The sequence below is a fragment of the Nuphar pumila genome, chromosome 11, assembly GCF_984573655.1.
Source record: "Nuphar pumila chromosome 11, dmNupPumi1.hap1.1, whole genome shotgun sequence".
Taxonomy (NCBI): Eukaryota; Viridiplantae; Streptophyta; class Magnoliopsida; order Nymphaeales; family Nymphaeaceae; genus Nuphar; species Nuphar pumila.
Genome location: NC_143259.1, coordinates 89,134,535 through 89,145,142, shown reverse-complemented (window position 1 = coordinate 89,145,142; position 10,608 = coordinate 89,134,535). Strand labels below are relative to the sequence as shown.

The window sequence follows — 10,608 nt, the reverse complement described above, 5'->3', positions numbered from 1 at the left end:
ACTTGACACCCCAACTTGCAGCACCAAAGTTTTTGACAAAACCCGAAGCGCACCTTGTACACAATTCCTGCGGGCGCCGGTGTAAGCGTTGACAAAAAGATTTCAAACGAACACGTGTCGCACTGTCCTCCACACACGTAGCGCGTTGGGTCTCAGACTCTTCCTTCCCTCGTTGGAACACACCGGAAAAAACTTCTACTAGATCGCCCCTCCTTTCTTTAGCTCTCCTGTGCGTTTGCAGCAGCAGATCCGGTGCTAATTTTGTGCATTATAATATTCTTGTGTGCATTATAATATTACGAGACGATGACATCATTCGCGTGCACATCGATCCCAAGCGGCAGCCTTTCGTTGTTACAACACCAGCACCACAGCAGCAATACCAAGCAATCATGTCTCTCCTTTCCAGCGTCCTTGACTACTGCTGTAAGAAGTGGGAGGAGGTGTGTGGTTTTCCATGCCGCGACGACTTCGGCGGTCACGTCTTCCCAAAGAGACGAGATTGAGTATTCAGTCGTTGCTGCCGATGAGGAGAAGGAAGGCAGCGACGAGAAGGAGAAGTTCTCGTGGAGGGACCATTGGTATCCGGTGTCGCTCATCGAGGACCTCGACCCTCGCCTCCCCACTCCTTTCCAGATGCTTGGCAGGGAGATCGTCCTTTGGAAGGATAGGGAAGGCAACTGGATCGCCTTCGAGGACAAGTGCCCTCATCGTCTTGCCCCGCTCTCGGTAACTCCCCAATCTCTCTTGTTATTGGACCGATAACCATCTTTAGGCTAACATAATTATTGGATCGATAACCATCTTTCGGCTAACATAATCCCTTCGATTATTGAGACCAAGAGGTAGTATCGATGATCTGACATAGTCTCGTCAATCCTCCGGACCGACAAAAGTATTACAAGAATATTCAGTTATACAGTCCGTCATTAATCTATGCACATTCAAACAGACACTTTGCATTCTTGAATCGATAACCATCTTTCAGCTAACATAGTCTCTTTCAATCATCAAGTTCAAGAGGTAGTACCGAAAGATTCACCTCTTGTCGATCACTTTTAATTTGACACAGTCTCCTCCACCAACTAAAGGTAGTACAGGAAATTTCATTTGCATAACCCATCGTCTATGCTTTCAAAATGATCATTTAAGCCCTGATTTACCTTGGATGAATGAGCCCTTAAACCCTTTGCACACAAATACGTACCTATATACATATATATACATACAGAGTACGGATTTGCTGACATTGAGCACGGTGGTCCTCACAGGAAGGAAGGGTGGATGAAGATGGCTGGTTGCAATGCTCTTACCATGGGTGGTCCTTTAAATCTGATGGATCGTGTGCTAGAATTCCTCAAGCCTCTCCTGAAGGCCCCGAAGTCCGTGCCGTAGCGTCACCAAAAACCTGCGTGATCAGGTTTCCAGCTCTTGTATCTCAGGGTCTGCTCTTTGTTTGGCTTCATTCTGACCGGATGAGAATGGATGGGAGAAGGCTTCAGTTACTAAGCCACCCATGTATGTTGCAGCTCAATTCTGACCCAATTCTTTGGTTTCTTCTCTGTTCTTTAATCCTAAAAATTCTTACATTGGTTCTTTTGCTTTTTGCGAAAGATCAGGTTGCCGGATGATTTTGCCGATCCTGGATTTTCAAGTGTGACAATCCAGAGGGATTTGTTCTATGGGTATGACACGCTTATGGAAAATGTTTCTGATCCTTCTCATATAGATTTCGCCCATCTCAAGGTGCGTCTCACAATGCTCGCTAGCTATCAATTTGCAGTGAAAGATGTCATTCTCAAAAAGGTTGATCTGATAGTTTTCAATTAAACGAATGCCCGTTTCTCTTTTACCAAGCATACTTTGGATGTTATCTCCTCGAAGATGAATGATTGCTTTGTGAGAAATATCCTTTGGCCATTCTAACCAAAGGCAGAGCATTGTCCGAATAGTTATAATAAAGACATAAATAAATGCAAAAGTCTAACAAGTTATGATGCATCGCAATCAAGGAATAAGGAAGTCCGTTATCGGCTTCATAATTCTTTTTGCCCAAGATCTTAATCTCTCTTATGGGGATAGACTCGTGAAAATATATGCCACTTGATAAGTATGCAGATCTTGTTTTAAACATAAAAAGGCACAACTTTAATATAGCTTCATTAATAATTATTCCCTACAAGTTCTATTTTTTCATGGAGAAATTTTCTTGCAATTATTTGTGCAGTTCCTGTCTTTGAGGTAAAAGCGGATCACTTTAGCTTCTTTGCTAAGGCTTAGGTATCATTTAATAACTATAAGACCATATTTTCAGATCTGGTTTATTCATACAAAGAGATGTTATTTAATCTCTCTCTCTCTCTCTCTCTCTCTCTCTCTCTCTCTCTCTCATGTGTATGTGTGTGTGTAGACTGTAGAGCCAATTCTTTGCACATGAAACTGCACAAATGTAACTATATGAACAAAATATCTCTGTGAAGCAGCTATCTCAGTTCCTATTGCTCTAGAGGCAAAGTTGTTCTTTTTATGGATTATAAATTTTAGCTAATAGTGGCTAATTTTGATTTTCAAATTATTAAACATTGCTTATAACAGTTGATTGCTTTGATAGGTTACTGGAAGACGGGATAGACCCAAGCCATTGCCTTTTAAAATGGAGGACAGTGGTGTTTGGGGATTTTCAGGATCTAATGATGGAAACCCTCGTATTAGTTCCATGTTTATTGCTCCATGTTACTACATGAATAAGTGAGTATATGCCTATGGTTGTTTCATAAGGCTTGGGTTTATGCCGTGTCTGCCAAATTCACTCATTTAGCTCAAAATAATTCCAGTTAAATCTTTTCTTGTTTTGGCTGAGTTTATTAGTTACATGTGGGCTGGGACTATGACCTTGGAGGGCCTATGGCTGCTCACACTGATTTCATGTTAGGTTTGTATTATTGATAGTTTGATGACATAATCTATGTATACCCCATGAAATAATGTGTATAGCTCTGTTAAGAACAGGGTGAAATTTGAATGCAAGTGCGAGTTAACAATCAATTGATATGGCCAACATGAATTCTGAAATACATGGCCCAAATGTACCAAATTACAGAACCGTTTATAGTGTGATTTGTGTTTATTAGATATAGACATCAAGTTAGAGATTAAGGAAGTTTTTCATTCTAAGTTCATGGCATGAAATATAGATCTTTAGGACCTTATTTATTGTTGGGTAGTGAAATTCTTCAAGATGTTTGCCAGTAATTTGTGTGCTGAAATCTTGCTGTTTGTTTTCTATCTAGTGAGAAAACATAGTCTCTCATTTTTCCATTTGATACAAAATGTACTTCTTGTAATAACCCAAAAAAAAATTTTGTTTGTATCCGGGCCGGATCCGGACCTGGATCCGACCCGGGTGATAAGTCGGTTGCATGCTTTTAAAAGCACGCAGCGACGAAGGGGGGAGGTTCTCGAAACCTCCTTCCCCCTCTCGTCTCTCGGTCTCTCTCCCTTACCCTCTCGCTCGTCCACAGTCACCGACGCCAGCGACCCCCGACAGCCCGCCGCCACCGACATCGGCGACCCCCTTCCTTCCGGCGAGCTTCCTCCGAAAACCCCCCTGGTACGCCACTGCCTCCTTTTCTCTCCTCTTCTCCCGTCTCTTCTCTCTCTCCCTCATCTCTCTGTGTGGCCACGAGAGGGGTAAAATCCCCTCCCTGTGCCCCCTTTTAGCAGGGGAGGGGCACGACCCCTTCCTGCTCTCTGCTACGGTAGGGGAGGGGCCGAGCCCTTTCTCCCTGCTTCCTGTTCCTCTAAGAAACTGATAGGGGTCTTAGGCCCCTGTCTCGTTTCCCTGCTTAGCACGCCGACTGGGGGCCTTTGGCCCCTACCTCCGCTTCCAAAGGCCGCAGGGGGGGCAGTTGACCCCTGCACCTCTTTCCTTTTGCTCATTTTCCTGGCAGGGGCCATCGGCCCCTGCCCTTTTTGCTTGCCAGCAGGGGCCGATGGCCCCCTGCCTTTTGTACACGAGTCTATACCCTTGGCCGACAGACCCGGGTAATCTTCGGAAACTACATCGTGATGGGGATAGATCATTGCAATCGTTGGTCTTCAATGAGGAATTCCTAGTAAGCGTGAGTCATCAACTCGCATTGACTACGTCCTTCTTTTGGCGGCAAGGGTCATTTGGCCCTGCCTTATCCTTTTTTCGAGTCAATTGGGACGGTTGGCCCCAGCCTTATGTATCAGAGAAGTTGAGTCTTCTCCTTGCTTTTGATTTTGTCTAGGTTGCATGTTAATATCGCATATTTGCAGCTACGGCGGATCTCACTCACGCTCCACGACCCGTGCCATCAATCGTGTACATCCGCAAACGCCGGCAAGCTCGTAACTCTCCAAGGTAGGGGAAGATTGCACAGAAGACTTGGACAATTGAATTGAGTTCAATTAATTAAAAAGGACAATTAAATAAATATATATGCATATATATATATATCATATATATTTATACGAGTATGCATTTAACTCAAGGACGCGGTCTCGCGATCCTTGTCCTTTACTTTGTCGTCGTGCATTGCGCAAAGGTTTTGTGTTGCACTCCTGCTTACAGTCTTTTACTTTGCCGTCGTGCATCGCGCAAAGATTCTGTGGTGCACTCCTGCTTACAGTCCTTTACTTTGCCGTCGTGCATCGCGCAAAGGTTTTGCGTTGCACTCCTGCTTACAGTCCTTTACTTTGTCGTCGCGCATCGTGCAAAGGTTCTGCGTTGCACTCCTGCTTACAGTCTTTTACTTTGCCGTCGTGCATCGTGCAAAGGTTCTGCGTTGCACTCCTACTTACAACCTTTACTTTGTCGTCGTGCATCGCGCAAAGGTTTTGCATTGCACTCCTGCTTACAGTCTTTTACTTTGCCGTCGTGCATCGCGCAAAGGTTCTGCGTTGCACTCCTGCTTACAGTCTTTACTCTGTCGTCGCGTTTTGCGCCTAGGCTCTTGCTTTTGCATTTGTGTTGTTACTGCCTTGCTATTGCAGATGATGCTCAGGTTTTCGTTCATTGCATACGCGTTTGAGGCATCCTCGTGAACGATGCAAAAGACATCTACCACTCTCTCTCTTGTGACAAGAGTTCAGTCGGGAGTGAGCGATACATCCTCGTCTAAGGAGAGGAATACCTTGCAAGGATCATAACTCTTCGAGTATGCAGTCCTGCAGACGAGTTGGGGTTCGAGCGAACTACTTAGCAGGGGTTCTGTTGAGAAACTTGTATCCCGTCTATCGAGGCCGGTATCGAGTCATGCGAGGCATGTAGGTACCTTGATAGCGAAGGAGATTCTAGAAAATTGCATGCATAATGTTGTCACAAGGTACTGTTGTTTCAAAAGATAAAGTAAAATTGATAAACATTACATCTTTTTGAAACACTCCTGTTGAGGCTTCTATTGAGGAGCTATACCCCCTTCATCCTAGAGTACTTGTAGTCGTGCACGACATGTCTAGTACTGCGATGATAAGATGAGACGGTCGTGCAACCTCGAATAGTGCTAAATGCACAATGTTGTAATCACCTAAATGGCCTCACATTCGCCTTCACAGGCAAGATGCTCGAGTGGTTTAAAGACCACAACATAGGATGGGTCGTTAGTTAAGCAACGCCTAACGCACCCATTCGCTTCTGGTTGTTCTGTCAAGAGAGAGAACAAAGTGGTACAAAACTCTAATGGACAGGTTGTTAACAACCACTCCACGGGCAATGATCCGACCTCCCCAATCTTTGGAGTTAAGGGAAAAGGGGCTACAATAGTTAGCTCAACACTTCTGCAGAAGTTGGATGCAACTGTGGCACTGCCTCCTTTGGGGAATCCTCTCTCGGCTAAAGCTGGCCTTTTAAGAGCGAACTCAACTAGCTATTCGGGTTATTGAAAATACATAGAATAACAGACGCCCGAACTAGTCTCAGTTTTTTCTACGTTTTGGCTGCGCGTACCCACAGGCTAGTAATATCGAAACATAAAGTCTATTCACACTGGTCGATTGCTTGCTTGCTCGGTAGTTCAGTATGCTACTCATTGAGTTGTACCCGCCTGTCGAGGCGTTACTCTAGTTGTTAAACTGCTTACGTAGTTCTTTGTTAAGTAATAACTAGCTTCTGATACTAGTTAAGTGCTTATAATAATAGCATTATGCTAGTTGCTATATATTAGCAGGTGACTCGCTTTACCCCTTGGTCGAACTGCTTGGTGCTTGTTGTAACGTAACACTTGTTGGCTTGTATCTCTTATGATTAATGTGATTGCATATAGCTCGTAATCTATGAACTGGTGACAACTAGGATTGATGTGGCCGTTTGTCTTATAAGCTGCTTACATATTGTGATATAACTGTTGTCGTGTGATTGCTTATCGTGTATAGCTTATGAATGGCTTGCGATGCAATGGTTTATGTCTTACGATTAATTTAATTACTTGCTGATGGATTGAGCCATTTGATGGTAATTTTATGTCTTACGAGCATTGTTATGAGTGTTTGTCTTATTCGGTTGTTTTTGTTTGGCTGTCGGATAGAATTAGTTACTCTTCGCTTATAGAATCAACTGGATTGCCATATCTGCATGTTCTCGTGTGTCGTTTACGCATGCTTTGAGGTCCTATTTAAGGATTGCAATGTTCTTTATGGCAATAACACGATGCGTAGTATTATATGTTTATGTGTGATGTGATTGATATGCCACGTGATAATAAATGTTGGAAGTGTGCGATAATATGTTCATGGTTCATGGAGCCTTATTGGAGGAATGGGTGATCGTGTGTTTTGTTTTACCATGTGTAGTGATACGCTACATATTGTTGATATTCATGCTTGTGCCCATATTGGTGGCTACTGACCCCAAGAGCGGTCAATTGTTCGGAGCAGTTGATTGTATTGATGCATGTATCACTGAGTATGGTATTCGTTGAGGACCTGATCTCCAAAGGATTATCTGTGAGGGCGTGTATGATCAAGACCAGGTAACCGGCTAGAGTGGTAGATTCTCTGTGAGGATGTACACTGTTCACGAACGGGTAGCCGCGAAGACAGTGAACTCCTGTGAGGAAGTGTATGGTCCAAGACCAGGTATACCATCTAGGGCGGAATTCCTTGTGAGGTTATACATTTCTCAGGCCAGGTAATTCGGCGTTGATCTTGTAGATTGTAATAGTGGCTATTGACCCTAAGAGCGGTCATTTGCGTTGATGCGTGTATCGCAATTATTTTTATTGGATATGGCATTTGTTGGGGACCGATTTCCCAAAGGTTTTGCTGTGAGGATGTACACTGTCCACGAACGGGTAGCCGCAAAAATGGTGAATTCCTGTGAGGAAGTGTATGGTCCAAGACCAGGTATACCCTTTAGGGCGGTAATTCCCTGTCAGGTTGTATATCTCCCGGACCGAGCGATCCGACGTGAATCTTGTGTTTTTGCTTACCATAAAAAGTTATGGTGAGCTGTAATGATCTTCTGAGATTGTTTGAGATAGCCAGTTACAAATCTATAGTTTGGCTTTTTGTTTTAGCATGATTACATGCAGGACTCAGATGTGAGAATCAGATCGTTAGCGATTTTAGATAGTGATCGTGTCTTGGACCTTCTATGGAAGGGTGGGTTTTTCTGAGAAGTATGACACCTTAAGTGGGTCATAACAGGTGACAGTTTGTCGCGTAAGGCCTTGAGAGATGGGAATAGATAAGGGTTGTTCAGGAGAAAGCGTTTGTTAGAAGTAGTAAGAGCGATAAATGATGACTTGATGATGATTAGATGCGGGAACCCCATTCTAGAAATGAGAACAAGCTAGTTGCGTGGTGGTTTACAACCTATGATCAATTGAATTGTATGTTGCGTTTTGACAGTTGCACTGCTTACTCGTTTGCACTGCTTAGTTGCTTGCGCTACTTACCCGTTTGCACTGCTTACTCGCTTGCGCTACTTACGCATTTGCACTGCTTACTCGCTTGCGCTACTTACGCGTTTGCACTGCTTACTCGCTTGCACTACTTACCTGTTTGCACTGCTTACCTGTTTAACTACATATCTACTTTAAACTGCTCAGCATACTGAATTAAATGTACTTAATTCAGTTTCCTGTAGTCTCTCTTGTGCACCTACTAGTTTTTCGCGAAACTAACTCATTCTATGGGTATAAGTGATAATTAGGTACACCACGGGCGATGGCGCGATTGCAAGATGGCTTCAAGACTTCTTCTTCTTGCTCTTAGCTCGCGTCCTGGACGTTTTGGGTTTGTAACGAATTTTCCTTGGGATATCTGAATTGGTGAGTTTTGGTTCTTTTAGCGAACGTACCCAAAGTTTATTAATAAACGAATAGTCTTCCGCTGATTTCATAAACAACTCTGAAGGAAAGAGACATTTCTAGTCTCTTGCCTGTTTTTCTGAAAAGGTTCGCAAGTTTGAAATTTGGGCGTTACAACTTGGTATCAGAGCTAAGGGAAGTATGAATTCTTGACCATTGAGCATCCGCATCGCGTTGTGAGTATACAATTTTTTCTTGTTTTGTAGATGTTTTTAGCATTGTTAAGCTAAGTGGTTTGACGTGTTCCGCTTATGTACTAGCATTGTTGGGTTTTTTGTAAACTACTCATGTTACGCATGAATAGTACAAATGTTTTTGGCTTCTTTTTTGAGCTTCCTGAGATTTTGATCTTGGGTAAAGGATGACAAGGAACTCGAACAAAGATTCGGCTGACGAATGGTCAAATGTTAGGGAAAAATACCCTGACTTGTATTTTGACCAATGAATGCGATAGAAATTTCGCGGAGGAAATTATTTTTAAGGAGGGTAGGATGTAATAACCCAAAAAAAAAAATTGTTTGTATCTGGGCCGGATCCGGACCTGGATCCGACCCGGGTGATAAGTTGGTTGCGTGCTTTTAAAAGCACGCAGCGACGAAGGGGGGAGGTTCTCGAAACCTCCTTCCACCTCTCGTCTCTCGGTGGGGTTAAATGCCCTCCCTGTGCCCCCTTTTAGCAGGGGAGGGGTAGGACCCCTCCCTGCTCTTTGCTACGGCAGGGGAGGGGCCGAGCCCCTCCTCCCTGCTTCCTGTTCCTCTGAGAAACTGACAGGGGCCTTAGGCCCCTATCTCGTTTCCCTGCTTAGCACGTCGACCAGGGCCTTTGGCCCCTACCTCCGCTTGCAAAGGCCGCAGGGGGGCTGTTGGCCCCTGCGCCTCTTTCTTTTTGCTCATTTTCCTGGCAGCCCATGCCCCTTTTTGATGTTCCGGCAGGGGCCGAAGGCCCCTGCCCCTTTTAGTGTTCCAGCAGGGGTCGAAGGCCCCTGCTCCTTTTTCTGTTCCAGCAGGGGCCAAAGGCCCTTGCCCTTTTTGCTTGCCAGCAGGGGCCGATGGCCCCCTCCCCTTTGTGCACGAGTCTATACCCTTGGCCAACAGACCCGGGTAATCTTCGAAAACTACATCGTGATGGGGATACATCATTGCAATCGTTGGTCTTCAATGAGGAATTCCTAGTAAGCGTGAGTCATCAGCTCGCATTGACTACGTCCCTCTTTTGGCGGCAAGGGTCATTTGGCCCTGCCCCATCCTTTTTTCGAGTCAATTGGGACGGTTGGCCCCAACCCTATGTATCGGAGAAGTCGAGTCTTCTCCTTACTTTTGCTTTTGTCTGGGTTGCATGTTAATATCGTATATTTACAACTACGACGAATCGTGACCCGAGCCGTTAATCGTGTACATCCGCAGACGCCAGCAAACTCGTAACTCTCCAAGGTAGGGGAAGATTGCACAGAAGACTTGTACAATTGAATTGAGTTCAATTAACTAAAAAGGACAATTAAATAAATATATATGCATATATATATATATCATATATATTTATATGAGTACGCATTTAACTCAAGGACCCGGTCTCACGATCCTTGTCCTTTACTTTGCCGTCACGCATCGCGCAAAGGTTCTGCGTTGCACTCCTGCTTACAGTCTTTTACTTTGCCGTCGTGCATCGCGCAAAGATTCTGCAGTGCACTCCTGCTTACAGTCCTTTACTTTGTCGTCGTGCATCGCGCAAAGGTTCTGCGTTGCACTCTTGCTTACAGTCTTTTACTTTACCGTTGCGCATCGCGCAAAGGTTTTGCGTTGCACTCCTGCTTACAGTCTTTTACTTTGTCGTCGTGCATCGCACAAACGTTCTGCGTTGCACTCCTGCTTACAACCTTTATTTTGCCGTCGTGTATCGCGCAAAGGTTTTGTGTTGCACTCCTGCTTCAGTCTTTTACTTTGTCGTTGCGCATCGCGCAAAGGTTCTGCATTGCACTCCTGCTTACAGTCTTACTCTGCCGTCGCGCTTTGCGCCTAGGCTCTTGCTTTTGCATTTGTGTTGTTACTGTCTTGCTATTGCAGATGACGCTCAGGTTTTCGCTCATTGTATACGCGTTTGAGGCATCCTCGTGGAGGATGCAAGAGACATTTATCACTCCCCTTCTTGCGACAAGAGTTCAGTCGAGAGCGAACGATACATCCTCGTCTAAGGAGAGGGATACCTTGCAAGGATCCTGACTCTTCGAGTATGCAGTCCTGCAGACGAGTTGAGGTTCGAGCGAACTACTTAGCAGGGG

The 10,608-nt window shown here is 44.7% G+C and overlaps 1 pseudogene across 1 annotated transcript in view; it reads left to right on the top strand.

Moving 5' to 3' along the window:
• Positions 1-306: 306 nt before the first annotated feature.
• Positions 307-10,608, top strand: part of LOC149822470 (pheophorbide a oxygenase, chloroplastic-like) — a 37,275-nt pseudogene continuing 26,973 nt past the window's right edge. The window contains exons 1-4 of the transcript XR_016425805.1: positions 307-729; positions 1,272-1,518; positions 1,620-1,746; positions 2,612-2,748. The product of XR_016425805.1 is annotated as a pheophorbide a oxygenase, chloroplastic-like (transcript). The remainder of the gene's footprint in view (positions 730-1,271; positions 1,519-1,619; positions 1,747-2,611; positions 2,749-10,608) is intronic.